At 37.5% G+C, this 13,339-nt stretch overlaps 1 protein-coding gene across 26 annotated transcripts in view; it reads left to right on the top strand.

Annotated features, from left to right (window-relative positions):
• Positions 1-13,339, top strand: part of NRXN1 (neurexin 1) — a 1,127,382-nt gene that overhangs the window by 614,378 nt on the left and 499,665 nt on the right. The gene's annotated exons all lie outside the window — the stretch shown is intronic.

Below are 13,339 nucleotides of genomic sequence, written 5' to 3'. Positions count from 1 at the left end.
GGTTCTCTTGGGAGAACTGGTACTCAGTTGCCACAATTATTTAGATAGGTATTTGTTAAATGTTCACGCTCAGAATTTTGGATATTTCACTACTCTTCAGTAGGATTTTTTTTTAATTGAACTGTAGTTGACATACAATGTTACATTAATTTCAGGTATACAACATAGTAATTGGACAACTCTATACCTTATTCTACAAACAGCATAAGAGTAGCTACCTTCTGTCATCACACAACACTATTAAAATATCATTGATTGTATTCTCTATGCTACACCTTTTATCTATGACTTAATCATTCCATAACTGGAAACCTATACCTCCCAGTCCCCTTCACCCATTTGCTGATCCCCTTGACCCCGTTGCCTCTGGCAACCACCAGTTTTTTCTCTGTATTTATAGATCTTCCATAGGACTTTTGAATAAATAATTACTGGGGCGCCTGGGTGGCGCAGTCGGTTAAGCGTCCGACTTCAGCCAGGTCACGATCTCGCGGTCCGTGAGTTCGAGCCCCGCGTCGGGCTCTGGGCTGATGGCTCAGAGCCTGGAGCCTGTTTCCGATTCTGTGTCTCCCTCTCTCTCTGCCCCTCCCCCATTCATGCTCTGTCTCTCTCTGTCCCAAAAATAAATAAACGTTGAAAAAAAAAAATTAAAAAAAAATAAAAATAAATAAAAATTAAAAAAAAGAGTAAATAATTACTAATTCTAGAAAAATATTGTCTGAATTACTCTTGATCTGTTTCTCATGGATCTGTTTTTATTTTCTTCAAAAATACATTTTTGAATATGTTATTTTTCCTAAATAAATTTGATTTCTATAATTTGTAGACACTGTATAATCTGATACCTTTCAGGTGACCAGTTGTCAAAAGAGTTGTGAAGATGTGCTATACACATATATATATATATATATATATATATATATATATATATATATATAAAATGGGATATTACTCAGCCACCAGAAAGAATGAAATCTTGCCATTAGCAAAGATATGAATGGAACTAGAGTGTGTTATGGTTAGCAAAATAAGTTAGTCAGAGAAAGACAAATACCATATGATTTCACTCATATATGGAATTTCAGAAACAAAACAGATGAACATAGGGGATGGGGGGAAAGAAGGAAACAAACCATGAGACTCTTAACTATAGAAAACAAACTGAGGGTTGAAGGAGGTGGGTGGGGGATGGACTAGATGGGTGATGGGTATTAAGGAGGGTACTTGCAATGAGCACTGGGTGTTGTATGTAAGTGATGAATCATTAAATCCTACTCCTGAAACCAATATTACACTGTATGTTAACTAACTAGAATTTAAATAAAAATTTGAAAAAAAAAATAACATCTGAGAAGCTACCTGCCAATTAGGCCAGCCAGGCAACATAACATTCTTTACAGTGCACTCTGTGATTTAGGCTAATCAGTTTTTTTTAATACTCTAAATAATTCATACTTTGTTAACATCACAGTTCTTACACAAAGTTGGTAGTGAATTGTTTCGATATTGTAAAATCAAGAATTAATGAAATATCGATTAATAAAAATACTAACTTTTTACAAGAAAGAGTTGTGAAAATGATGCTATTATTACTATTTTTAATGCTAAATGTCATATTAAATAGGGAACTTTATTTCTTTTTTTAATGCTTATTTATTTTGAGAGAGAGAACAAGCAGGGGAGTGGCAGAAAGAGGGAGATAGAGAATTCCAAGCAGGCTCTGTGCTGTCTGCACAGAGCCCAATGCAGGGCTGGAACCCCCAAACCATGAGATCGTGACCTGAAATCAAGAGTCAGATGCTTAAACGAATGAGCCACCCAGCCACCCCAGGAACTTTATTTCTGAAAAATGTACGTGACACAAATATTCTTCTTCTATGGAAGAATTACATGAACTAAGACAAAGGTCTAAGAATATAGACATAAATTTGATTTAATCTATACATATTTACTTACACACAATTGCATATTGTTTAGACAAGCAATATACTCACAAACATAAATCTATAAAAGTTCTGTGATGTTGGGCAAGTTACTAAATTTTGCTGAACCTCTTTTTCCCTTCCTATTCAAATGAGTTTAATAACAGTACCTTTCTCCCTAGATTTTTCTTCACATCCAGTGAGATGAAAAAATAAATAAACGAGACGGTGATATCAACATCTAGCACTGAGATAAATGTTCTAAAGCAAGATTTACCATTATTTTGTGGTTTTACTGAAGCCCAAGGGCAATAAGTATTCAGAGATTCAAATCCAGATCAGACTGCCCTCAGAGCCAATCTTCTCCCCTGCTTCATTCCGAGCATGTGCCAAGATACCACTCACCTCAGGGATATGAGCAGTTTATGAGCAGCAATTAAACAGGAGCATCATTTAGGAAAAAAATAATAATTAAGTAAATATCTAACTCTTTTATGGCTGAATGCAGTTTACAAAATAGAGCCACTTGAATGTGTTTACACAAATTCTTAAAACCACAGTTTTAAACGTTCTTAAAAACATGTATCCCTTATTTTGTTCTCAGCTACAGTTTGTTTTTGCTTTCTTCATTTCCCATCTTACTAGAGCCTCTCTTGAATGAAAAAGCTCTGTGGAATTGGAGACTGGGTTCTCTCAGGAAAAGGAAGCAGGAGAACTTTGCCTGTAAAGAGGAATGTCAGTGAGTCAGGCATTAGAGTGCCCATTGCATATCCTTCTGTCCTCCTATGGAGACTACTTGACCTTGTATCCATTTTTCAAGTTTCATATTCTAAATTTCACATTCTAAATCCAAGGCCTCTCTCTGCAGATAGGCATTTTTATCAAGGAAGAATATCAAGAGAATGAAAATGATAGGACATGATATATATATATATTTTTTTAAGGTGTTACTCTTAGCCCTTGGGATTATGTCAACAGAAACAAAGGACAATACAATTACTGATTGAACCAAGGGCAGAGAACACCTGGACTTTTGCCAGATTGATGTGGATTAGATGTTTACCATTCTTAATTTGCGGGAGAGCTTCCATTTGGTTTTCACTACATCAGGAAAAGAGAAAGCAGCGATTAAACCACAAGGGTCACACATTTTGTTGATACCTCCCTAAAAGATAACCTACAGTTAGAGAAATCTACCATGAAAATTAGCCTAATGGATCACACATAACTCTATATATGATCAAAATGAAAAACCGAGTCTTCTCTGCTAATTCCAGATATGACAGGAAAGGTGAGAGATATTGGTTAGTTGTCAAAATGTTGGGGTTTTTTCCCCCAGAATATCTATTGTATGACTTACTCTCCCCAAATTAGACTATTGAATAATTACATGTCAATAATTTGTCCTAAAGAAACTTTCTCTAATTTCAATTTAGTTATTATTACACAGATTTATACATTTAGAAACCAAATGGTTTCTAATTTGTACATTGTCCTAGAATTTCCTGAGAGCACTAAATTACTATTGAAGTTATTTTATTGTTATTTTACAAATGCTTTTGGATGATATAAGTGATTTAGTTTATTAGGCAAGTGAGCTTGTGATTTGGAATCCAAATCTCTTCATTTGTGATAATTCACTGTCATGTTGATGTCCCTCTTATAATAAAAGATGGGGGAACCAAGAGAGCATATTTAGCAGTAAACATATTGTCTTCATATTTTAAGACTGAAATGTTCAAGTATTTCTTTCACTCATTCTACATTATGTTACATGCTGTCAGAGTGCAACACAGTTCTGAACTTTCAAATCTTAAAAGAAGGGCTGTGAATGTAGAGAAGACCTGCTTGAAGCAAAGAGAATGTGTATTTGTCCATTGTGGTGGCGTGGGAAGTAGACCCCATTTGAAATGTACCCTAAAACCATCTCGAGGTTTGGGTGAATGTATTCTGTCCTTTGGCATGGGTCAGGGGCTGAATTTGCAGTAGGATTTTTCAGGGCTGAACATAACAAAAATAACTGCTTCCCTCAGGGAAAATGAGAGAGAAGATTTTACAAGACTGACCTCTAAAGAATTGGTATATTAGATGTGGAAATCATCCTGGTGGAACACAGTTATGCCTCGGAAATTTCTCTCCATTCTCAAATAGACGTCACTGTGTACTTGCAAGTGTGAACGTGGGAAACAAGATACGACACACTGTGTTGCTGTAGAATTGTGCAAAGTATGTGTGCTTTTTAAAGTTTGTTTATGTAATACATCAAAAGCTAGATTAACAGTTAGGAGAACATTACTTTAAGTGAATTTTTTAAAAAAACGCATATTGGGGCACCTGGGTGGCTCATTCGGTTGAGCTTTCGACTCTTCATTTTGTCTTCAGGTCATGATCCCAGGGTCTTGGGATCCAGCCCCGTGCCAGGCTCTGCACTCACAATGCAGAGCCTTTTGGGGATTGTCTCTCTCCTTCTCTTTCTACCCCTCCCTTGCTCATGCACACACTCTCTCTCAAAACAAATAAGTAAACTTAAAAAAATATATATATATTTTGTCTTCCTGTCTTCATTGATAGCATTAGATCATTTTTTAGACAGTCTCTTGTAATTGCAGTAACTAAAAACATAATTAGTGGCATTCACAGCCCTTTAAGGTTTAACTGTCTCAGGAAGTTAATCTAGTAAGCATCTCTGCTAAGAAAAGTGAGATTTAGAATTTCCAAATAGTTTAGAAAATCAAAAAAAAAAGGCAGAATGGGTTTACCAGGAAGTGCATGACTCATATCCTTCCAATAATACCATTTTATTTCAGGCACCACAAAAGCTGCAAGTACAAATAGTTACCTATTGAAAGGATTTTAAAATGTCTCTGCAACCAGTATCATCGATTGATGCAAACAGAGGGTGGGAAGTGATAAGGGTGTCCACAGTTCGGCATGCCCAGTATGCCTTCTTTTCTGTAGCCTACATTTTCTGTTTTTGAAGAATACGAGTAAAGTGATGTTCAAGAGCCTCTAGGAAAGAACGGAGCTTCTTGGAAAGGTGTGCAGGTTTGGCCTCAGTGCCCCTGTCAGGGGTAACCTGTGACAGCACAGCTCTTCATCTCAGGGGCATCATGCTTCTTTGGAAATCCTTAGATCAAACTCACAAGAAGAAAGAAGTGTTAAATGTATCACAGGGGGCCAACCAAAGCATTTCAATAAAGAGAAACAAAGCCTAGAAAAGAAAGTGTTCAGGATTAAACATCTTGCACTTAATTTACAAAAATCAAGCTATCCATAATTACGGCCTCTTTCTGGCCTTGAGTAAGTACCTAATGCATTGTCTGCTTTTCTCATCCCTACCTTCTACCTGTCTCCAAAGTGATCCAAAGAAACTGGCTTGGTCATTAAGACAAATACTAACTTGCAGATTATAAATCCCACAACTAGACAGTAGCGACAGAACAGGAAATTTTCCAGGTGGGATGGATGTTAATTATTAAAACAAGCCATAATGTGGAGCTTCTCAGGTATCCTTAGGCATGTAGGTTAAATGAAGGCTTATCCTCCCAGGCAAGACATTGATTAGAATGTAACGAAAAGGAGTTGATTCCAGTATAAAGCCTTAGCTTCCCAGTTGTTAGGAGCAACCACTGGCACATAATAGAAGCAATCATGTTTTAGTGTCGCATCTTAGGATCTTGACAGAATATTTTAAAGCTAATTATTTCTATCACAAAAGTGCTCAGGAGGCAATGGCATGCTCATCATTGAGGTTTGGCATTTTTAATTTTTCTAGCAAAATGCATGATATGGCCTGAAGTGGTGATATAAATTACAGCCTGTTTCTCAGCAAGACTTTTCTTATTACAGAGATCCAGTCCCTTGTTCCCAAATAGTTAGGAAGCTTTAAATCAATGAGAAGATCTCGCTTGTTACTAACAAGTAGAATGAAGAACATTAATGAATTGATAAAAAGGATGCTTCTTTTTCTTAATTGTAAATGCATTATGCCATTGGAAATAACTGGTAGTTGATGGTATTAATCTGCCAACAACCAGTTTATACAAGGACAGAAAATTAGAATCAGAAAAGAGAAGGAGCCTCTGATACAAGCCAATGAGACAGGATTTTAAAACAAATATGAATCCAGGTCGTAAACTCATTAGAGATGGCTACAGTATTGAATTCCCCATAAAGCTTAGCCTGGAACAGGGCATTATATACAATGCTAACTAGAAGTCATCAGATTAATTAAGTCTGGTAGTGCTTGATGCTGGTGTATATGAATAAAACATTCTTTATTATCACAAACGGTCAGAGCTGGCCCAGCCAGGGCTTTGTCACGATTGTTGTGGGAGCTGCTGTTGGACAGACCCTTCCCCTCAGTTGTCATTTACTGTCTCTCTAGCCCCTGCCCTCAGCCAGCCTAACTGGAAAGCAGAATGGCTTCCAGTTCTTATCAGTGTCAGAGGTTCTCGGTCCAGGCACAAGGACCTTCTTAATGACTTGCAAGGACTATCTCTCTTATATTATTTCTGGTGGAAAGTAAAGAATTATGCTGTTCTTTTGTTTGACTCCCACTGGTATCTCATTGTATTTAAATAGAAACCAAATCTTTTGTCATGGTCCATAGACCCGATGGGATTTGACTCTAGTCTTTCTGTGCACTATTTTGCCTCTAGTAGAAATTTTCTGTTCTAGAATGAGACAAACTAGATCTCACCTCTGGGCCTTTGCACCTGCTACTCCCTATGCCAGACACCACAGTGATCAGCCAGCTGCCTGAATGGCCGGCTTCCTCTCATCTTCGGATCTCTGCTTGGATATCATCTCTTCAAAGAGCTCTTTTCTGACTCCCGGCTTTCTCTTTCAAATCAATATTTTCCTTTAAAACATTGAATAATGTCACTGTTTTATTCTTTGTTGTGTCTTTTATCTCTACACCTCCAACATAGAGATGTAAGCTCTCCAAGGGCAGGGTCTCTGACTTGTCCATTGCTGTAGCTTCAGCTCCTAAGAAATATGGGAGGTGCTCGATAAATATTTTTTATTAATTAATTAATGAGAAAATTTTCCATATTTCATTTCTGGTTCCCTTTCCAGAGCAATAAAGCAAGTACCATGCTTCCTCTATCTCCATTTCCAGTTGTTTATCATCTTTAGGTGACTTATCTTGCGGTTGCTAAAGGTAGAGGAAGGTAGTCCATTGAGAGCACAGACCCAGACAGCTTCACTGGGTAGTCTGGCAGAGTACTTATTGCTGAGGAAAAATCAGATGAGATAGGGCATGTACAACAAAATGAAATGAGAGTTGATAGGAGGGGATCTGACCCAATTATTTGAGAATTCCCAATATATTCACAAATATGATCTTCACACTGGGAAATACAGCTATATCCCTGCTTTTAAGGGCTGACTTCTGGTTACAGGATTAAGATAAATCATGTTAAGAAACCACAGATTTAAATGACAAAGGCAAAGACAAAATTCCAGGAGGGAGAGAGGACTTGAGACAATATAGAAAAGTAGGAGATGAATATGCTTCTCCAATGAATAATTCAGACTTGTCAAGGATTCGGAGTACAAAACTGTGGGATAATGGACTGGAAATGTTAGTTTATGCCAGATTTTTTTGAGATTTGAATGTGAAGCTTTGGATTTTATAGTTTGACTAGTGGAGCACATGTTTTCAGCAGGAATATGTTAGTGACATTTAAGTAAGAACAGTATAACATCACTGTACAGGCTAACATACACTTTCATGTAGAAATGAAAATGGTGAGGAAGTGGGAGGAAATTTTTGCACATATTTTATGTCTAAAGAGTGTTCTACGTAACTGCCTGGTATATTTCTTCTATTAGCTCATCTGCCTGTCGGCTTTTGCTACGTTACTTGTGATGTTTGTAGTTCTGGTTTGCTGTGGTCAAACCAACAATTCTCTGAGAAACAGCACATCACGAATCAAACCTTCATCTGCACTTACTTAGATGACTGATTTAGATTGATTAGCTGCTGTGAAATATTCTGCTGTGCTTGTGTGTTTTCAGTCCAAAATCGAGAATAGACCAGTATAGCCAACACTACAAGCAAAAATGTATCAAGTCAGACTAAAACGGTAGCTTCAATTGAGAAGCAGTTCATCATGAGATTTCTCCCTTGAGTTTGCCAATTCCAAGTCCAGATGCTTGCTTCCATCTATACTAAAATATTTCTAATAATCCTTGTTCTAAAGCAGACCAATTTTATTTTAGTTTTTCATGGTTTGTCTTCCTCTAGCAAAATAATCAGCTCAGTGGTAATACATTTTCCTTATTAAAATGTTTTATCTTTGTTTTAACTCTAAGCTATAGTTAGAATTCGTGGGTACACAAACTGGTATTTTTGGAAGAAATTAAGTCTATTATCATTTTACACTTTGTACAATTAGAGCCTCTAACATTCTGGAACCATACATTTGAACTGTATAGTTTTTAGAAGTTGTATGTCACTAAGTAATACATTGCCTTATAAATTATGCATTTTATTTTATAGCTGACAAGTTAAATATGATGTTTCTCATTATCATTCATTTAAACTCAAACATCCTAACCCAAATAAGCTCCTTTGAGAGTATAGGTCATGGATAATTTCTTATGTGAAGGATTCTTAACTTTAGAGCATATATGAAGGAAAGTTAGATGAGGAGCTCAAATTGGAGAAGTACAGAGAATATATCCAAACACTACCCCCAAAGAGTTTGGTTGCTTATTTTTTCATTAATGGTCGCAGACTAATAAATTGGCCACAGTAAACCATTTGTGGTTTGCTAGAATTGCTTATTTCATAAGAGTAAAAATTAGGAAAATAAGATAACTCTATGGTGCCGAATCTTCATGATGGAGTATGCATCAAGATGCATAATCTTCTTCTGCTCTTTTCGGTGTTAATTTTCTTCATCTGTTTCTATTCCCTCTTCCAGTTCCGTTATTTTTGTGGAAGGATAACAATTCTTGGTGCTATGTTTGTCCCCCCCCAAACCTTTGTCTGCTCTCTTGCTCTCGTTAATATAGGTTCCCATTACAAACGTAAGGCTGCCCTGATCACCTGTTCTTTGTCATTAGTGCATTCAGATTTACTTGGTGCAATGCATACATGACTAGTTTGCCACTTTTTAACGTGTGATAGTCACTTGTTTAGCTACAAAATCCACTGAATCCCTCTCTTTGAGAGTCCAGATATCTAATGTGCATGGGTGATATCATCCTGGAGGTAATCAACATAGTTCAGTGGTTTTGAAGATAAATTGAAACTTGCTAATTATATTCATCTTGTGAAAACTTAGATTAAAAAGAGACAGCCATATGCAAATTAGATACATGCAACCCAACTGAATTATATTGTTTCATGTCTATGCTTTCTAAATAATAGATAAGGTAACTATACAGAATGATTCTTTTGAATCTTCTGACAAGCATGATTTATGGTGTTTCTAAGATGTATTCTTTGCTTAATAGGCAAAAGAAAGGCTTTCCTTTCCCACTGATCTAATACTGCATGAATTTATATTATAATGTAGCTATGTTTAGAAAGTGAAGGGGGAGGGGAGAATGGATGTAAATTACATCTCACCAAAATGTACAACAGGTATGAATTTGAAAATTGCTATTTTAGCATGCAAAGTGGAAAGCCACAATTAATTGCTTTCTTTTTACAACAGACATCATGGTGAACTTTGTAGAAATGCAGTACACCATCACCATAAAAGCACTTTGACATTATAAACACCCTGGAGGGGGGGAAGGACAGACTTTGCTGAATTTGACATAAATCACATTAATGTCTTTTTTCCCCATCTAGCAACAAGGAATCAGTTGCAAGATATCTGAAGAAAAATGTGGTAGGCCAGAGGGATAGAATGATGCCCCCCAAAACCCTTCTTGTAATTTCGACTAGGGTGACCAGATACATCTGTTTACATGGAGCAGTCCAAATTTATTCTTGTTGTGCTGGTACTAATTACTACCTTTCACTATTTTCAGTGTCCCTTTTTGGATGATAAATTATGATTGCCTTAATAATTATTTACCAGAGCAAAATAGGGACCAAACTTAGATGATTGAGCATTCTTACTAGTCTTTTCCCTTGATTCATAAATTTATGCACAAGGAAGTTATGGGTAACCAGAAAGTTGTGGGGGCTGCATAAGATGTTCTTTAATCACACAATGCTAGAAGCTGATCCTTGGGGTGCTATTGAGTGAGACACCTCCAATGGTCACTACTAAAAATAAGTGCAGCTGTGTATCATGGGAAGAGGTGGCTCATCCACATTTGTTTCTCCATTCGCCAAAGTCAGAGAAATACAAGCACTCCAACAATAATAGCAAACATCAGTGATAATTTTTACTTGCAAACATCAGTGATAATTTTTACTTGTGGTTTGTTTTTGTCCTTGTTTTACTTTTCAGGGATATCCCCTATACTTCTGCTCTTTTCAGTGTTAAATTTTCTTCATCTGTTTCTATTCCAACTTCTGGCTCTGTTATTTTTTTGGAAGGATGAGAATTCTCTGTGCTGTGTTTGGTCTTCCCCTACCCCCACCCCAAACCTTTCATCTTTTCTAACTCTCTTTATTTTTTTAATTTTTTTAATGTTTATTTATTTTTGAGAGAGAGACAGAATATGAGTGGGGGAGGGGTAGAGAGAGAGGGAGACACAGAATCCGAAATGGACTCCAGGCTCTGAGCTGTCAGCACAGAGCCCGACATGGGGCTCGAACTCACGGACCCTGAGATCATGACCTGAGCCGAAGTCGGACGCTCAACCTACTGAGCCACCCAGGCGCCCCTCAAAGTTTTTTTTTTTTTAATGAAACCTTTCTCCCTTTATTCTTCCTTCCTACTTTCCTTCCTTTCATCCTCCCTCTGAAAATACATTAAGAAATAATGAAAATTGCACAAAAATGTAATGCAATACTCAGAATAACAGCAGTGTACTACAAGTTAATAGCAGTTACTTGAATAATAATGCCACTTGTACTATTAACATAAAACACTTTTAATAGTGAGCCAAGATGAATCTAATGAGATTCCAGGTCAGAGTCCAGTTGATGCAGGGATGAATTGCTGGGCGTGAAAATTTAGCCAAGAAGCCAGACTATCACACGTTTTGTCTGTGAATAGATATTCCAGTCCCAAAACCTATTACTGAGTATGTCTTCTGAAAGATGTATCTGCTTGCCTGAGTCCCTTTCAGATATACTATTTGTTCAAGCCTGAGGTTCACTGCCTTGAAGGCAGGATGATTTTACACTCTGTTCCAAAACTGGGAGTTATTAATTGATCAAGAGTGGACTTCTGATTTCCATGCATGACTCAGAGATCATTGGTTTCCTTTGTTTGATGTCAGCCATGGAGCAAATCATGGCCCCCTCTTTAATTGTGTGTTTTATCTTTACTTATAGACTTGACTTGAAAAGGAGAATCAAAAGATTTTTGCAACAAACATCATGAAAATGTGATTACAATTATGAAAATATTATTTAAAACAAGACAAAATATTTGTTACTTAAATATGATAAACTCTTCATTCCTTTATACATGTACATAGATGTATTGAACAGCAAACTAATGGATTTGCTGCATATATTATAACTCTGTTATATGCTATATGATTATAGATCATAGTTATTTAAAAATATATGTGAATCTTGGCCTGTATTTGAGAATAATTTCTATGTTATAATATAGAATTGATAATGGAGTAAAAATATTATTGATTGCCCTTGACCATTTGGATGAGTTTGTTCTATTGAGTGAATTACAAAGGGCCAAATATATCTTCCTTAAAATTCACTTTTTTTGTGACAATTGTAAAGTCAAAGAGAAAAGAACTATTAAATGGTGATTTACCTAATCTAAATGGATCCAGAAAGGCACCAAAGTATTGACTATTTACCAACCACCTGCCAAATGCAAAGCACAGCTCCCTTTCTCAGGTGTCTTATTTATGTCAGTCTCTCAGTGAGTCTTTGTATGCTTGGCGATTGATGAAAGTGTAATGCACATTTATGATCTGCAGTGAATTGGAGAAGGCAGCCAGGAGGAGAGACTATGTGCTGAGAAATGATTATTTGTTTATTTTTGCGAGAGTGCATGCTTGCACACAATTGGGGGAGGGGCAGAGAGAGAGAATCACAAGCAGACTCCACACTTTCCACACAGAGCCCATGTGAGGCTCGAACTCACGAACCCTGAGATCACGACCTAAACTGAAATCAGGGTCAGGTGCTTAACCATCTGAGCCATTCAGGCACCCCAAGAAATGATTCTGAACCAAATTCATTCTGGGTGATAGTACGTGGACAGGGATAGTTCACAATTGTCCATCCAAGGCCCAATGGAGGCTGCTGCTTGCTCGAAAGGCACAAGATGAGGCCTGTATTCAGTGGCCCAAGGCAGAGACCTGTCCACTCCTTTCTTCCCATCTGTTACTGATTTCATCTTCTAAATGACTCTAGAATGCAAGCAGGAAACTCCATTTTTTTCCTCTTCTTTAGCTTCTGTCACAGTGTCCTTTCAAGCAGACTTCTGGAACCATCAGTAATGTTTCTAAAATGACATGTCATTTTCCTACTTAACTCTGCCCAGTACCTGCTCATCCCCTGGCCTTACCTTTCTTTTTTTTTTTTTAATTTTTTTTTCAATGTTTATTTATTTTTGGGACAGAGAGAGACAGAGCATGAACGGGGGAGGGTCAGAGAGAGAGGGAGACACAGAATCGGAAACAGGCTCCAGGCTCTGAGCCATCAGCCCAGAGCCTGACGCGGGGCTCAAACTCACGGACCGCGAGATCGTGACCTGGCTGAAGTCGGATGCTTAACCGACTGCGCCACCCAGGCGCCCCTGGCCTTACCTTTCTTGACACACAAGACAATCACAGCCTTTTTATCTCACCAGCCCCATCTCTGACTCACCCCACCTTTATACTCTGCCATCCTCTTTACACTCTTGAACTTCTTGTCATTGCTTGAATATGCACTCTAGGACTTTGCATGTGTTATTTCCTCAGCATGTTTCTTCATTTCTTTAATTTTGACTCCTTTTCCAGGCCTCAGTTCAGATGCTGCTGCCTCAAGAAAGCCTGACTCCCTGCTCCCCACAATGCAGGTGATATGCCCTTCCTACATGCTTCTAAAGCATTCTTACCTGTTTTTAGAATTGCTTGGATGGCTAAGTTACTTGTCAAGCCATCAACCTGTGTTCGAGCATGAAGTTTGTCTTCTGAACTCAGAGTGATGCTAATCTCTACAACCAAGCAGAATGCAGGGTCCTGGGAGAATGCAGAATGACAGTCCTCAGGACCAAGCACAATACCAGGATTTTAAACATTGTCAGAAATCATGGGTGGCTTTTTTTCTTCAGGCCAGGGCAATTTTGCAGTCTTCTAATATTAACAGG

This window comes from Felis catus, chromosome A3, assembly GCF_018350175.1.
Source record: "Felis catus isolate Fca126 chromosome A3, F.catus_Fca126_mat1.0, whole genome shotgun sequence".
Classification (NCBI taxonomy): Eukaryota; Metazoa; Chordata; class Mammalia; order Carnivora; family Felidae; genus Felis; species Felis catus.
The sequence above is the reverse complement of the archived record's forward strand: the minus strand, read 5'-3'. Positions and strand labels throughout refer to the sequence as shown.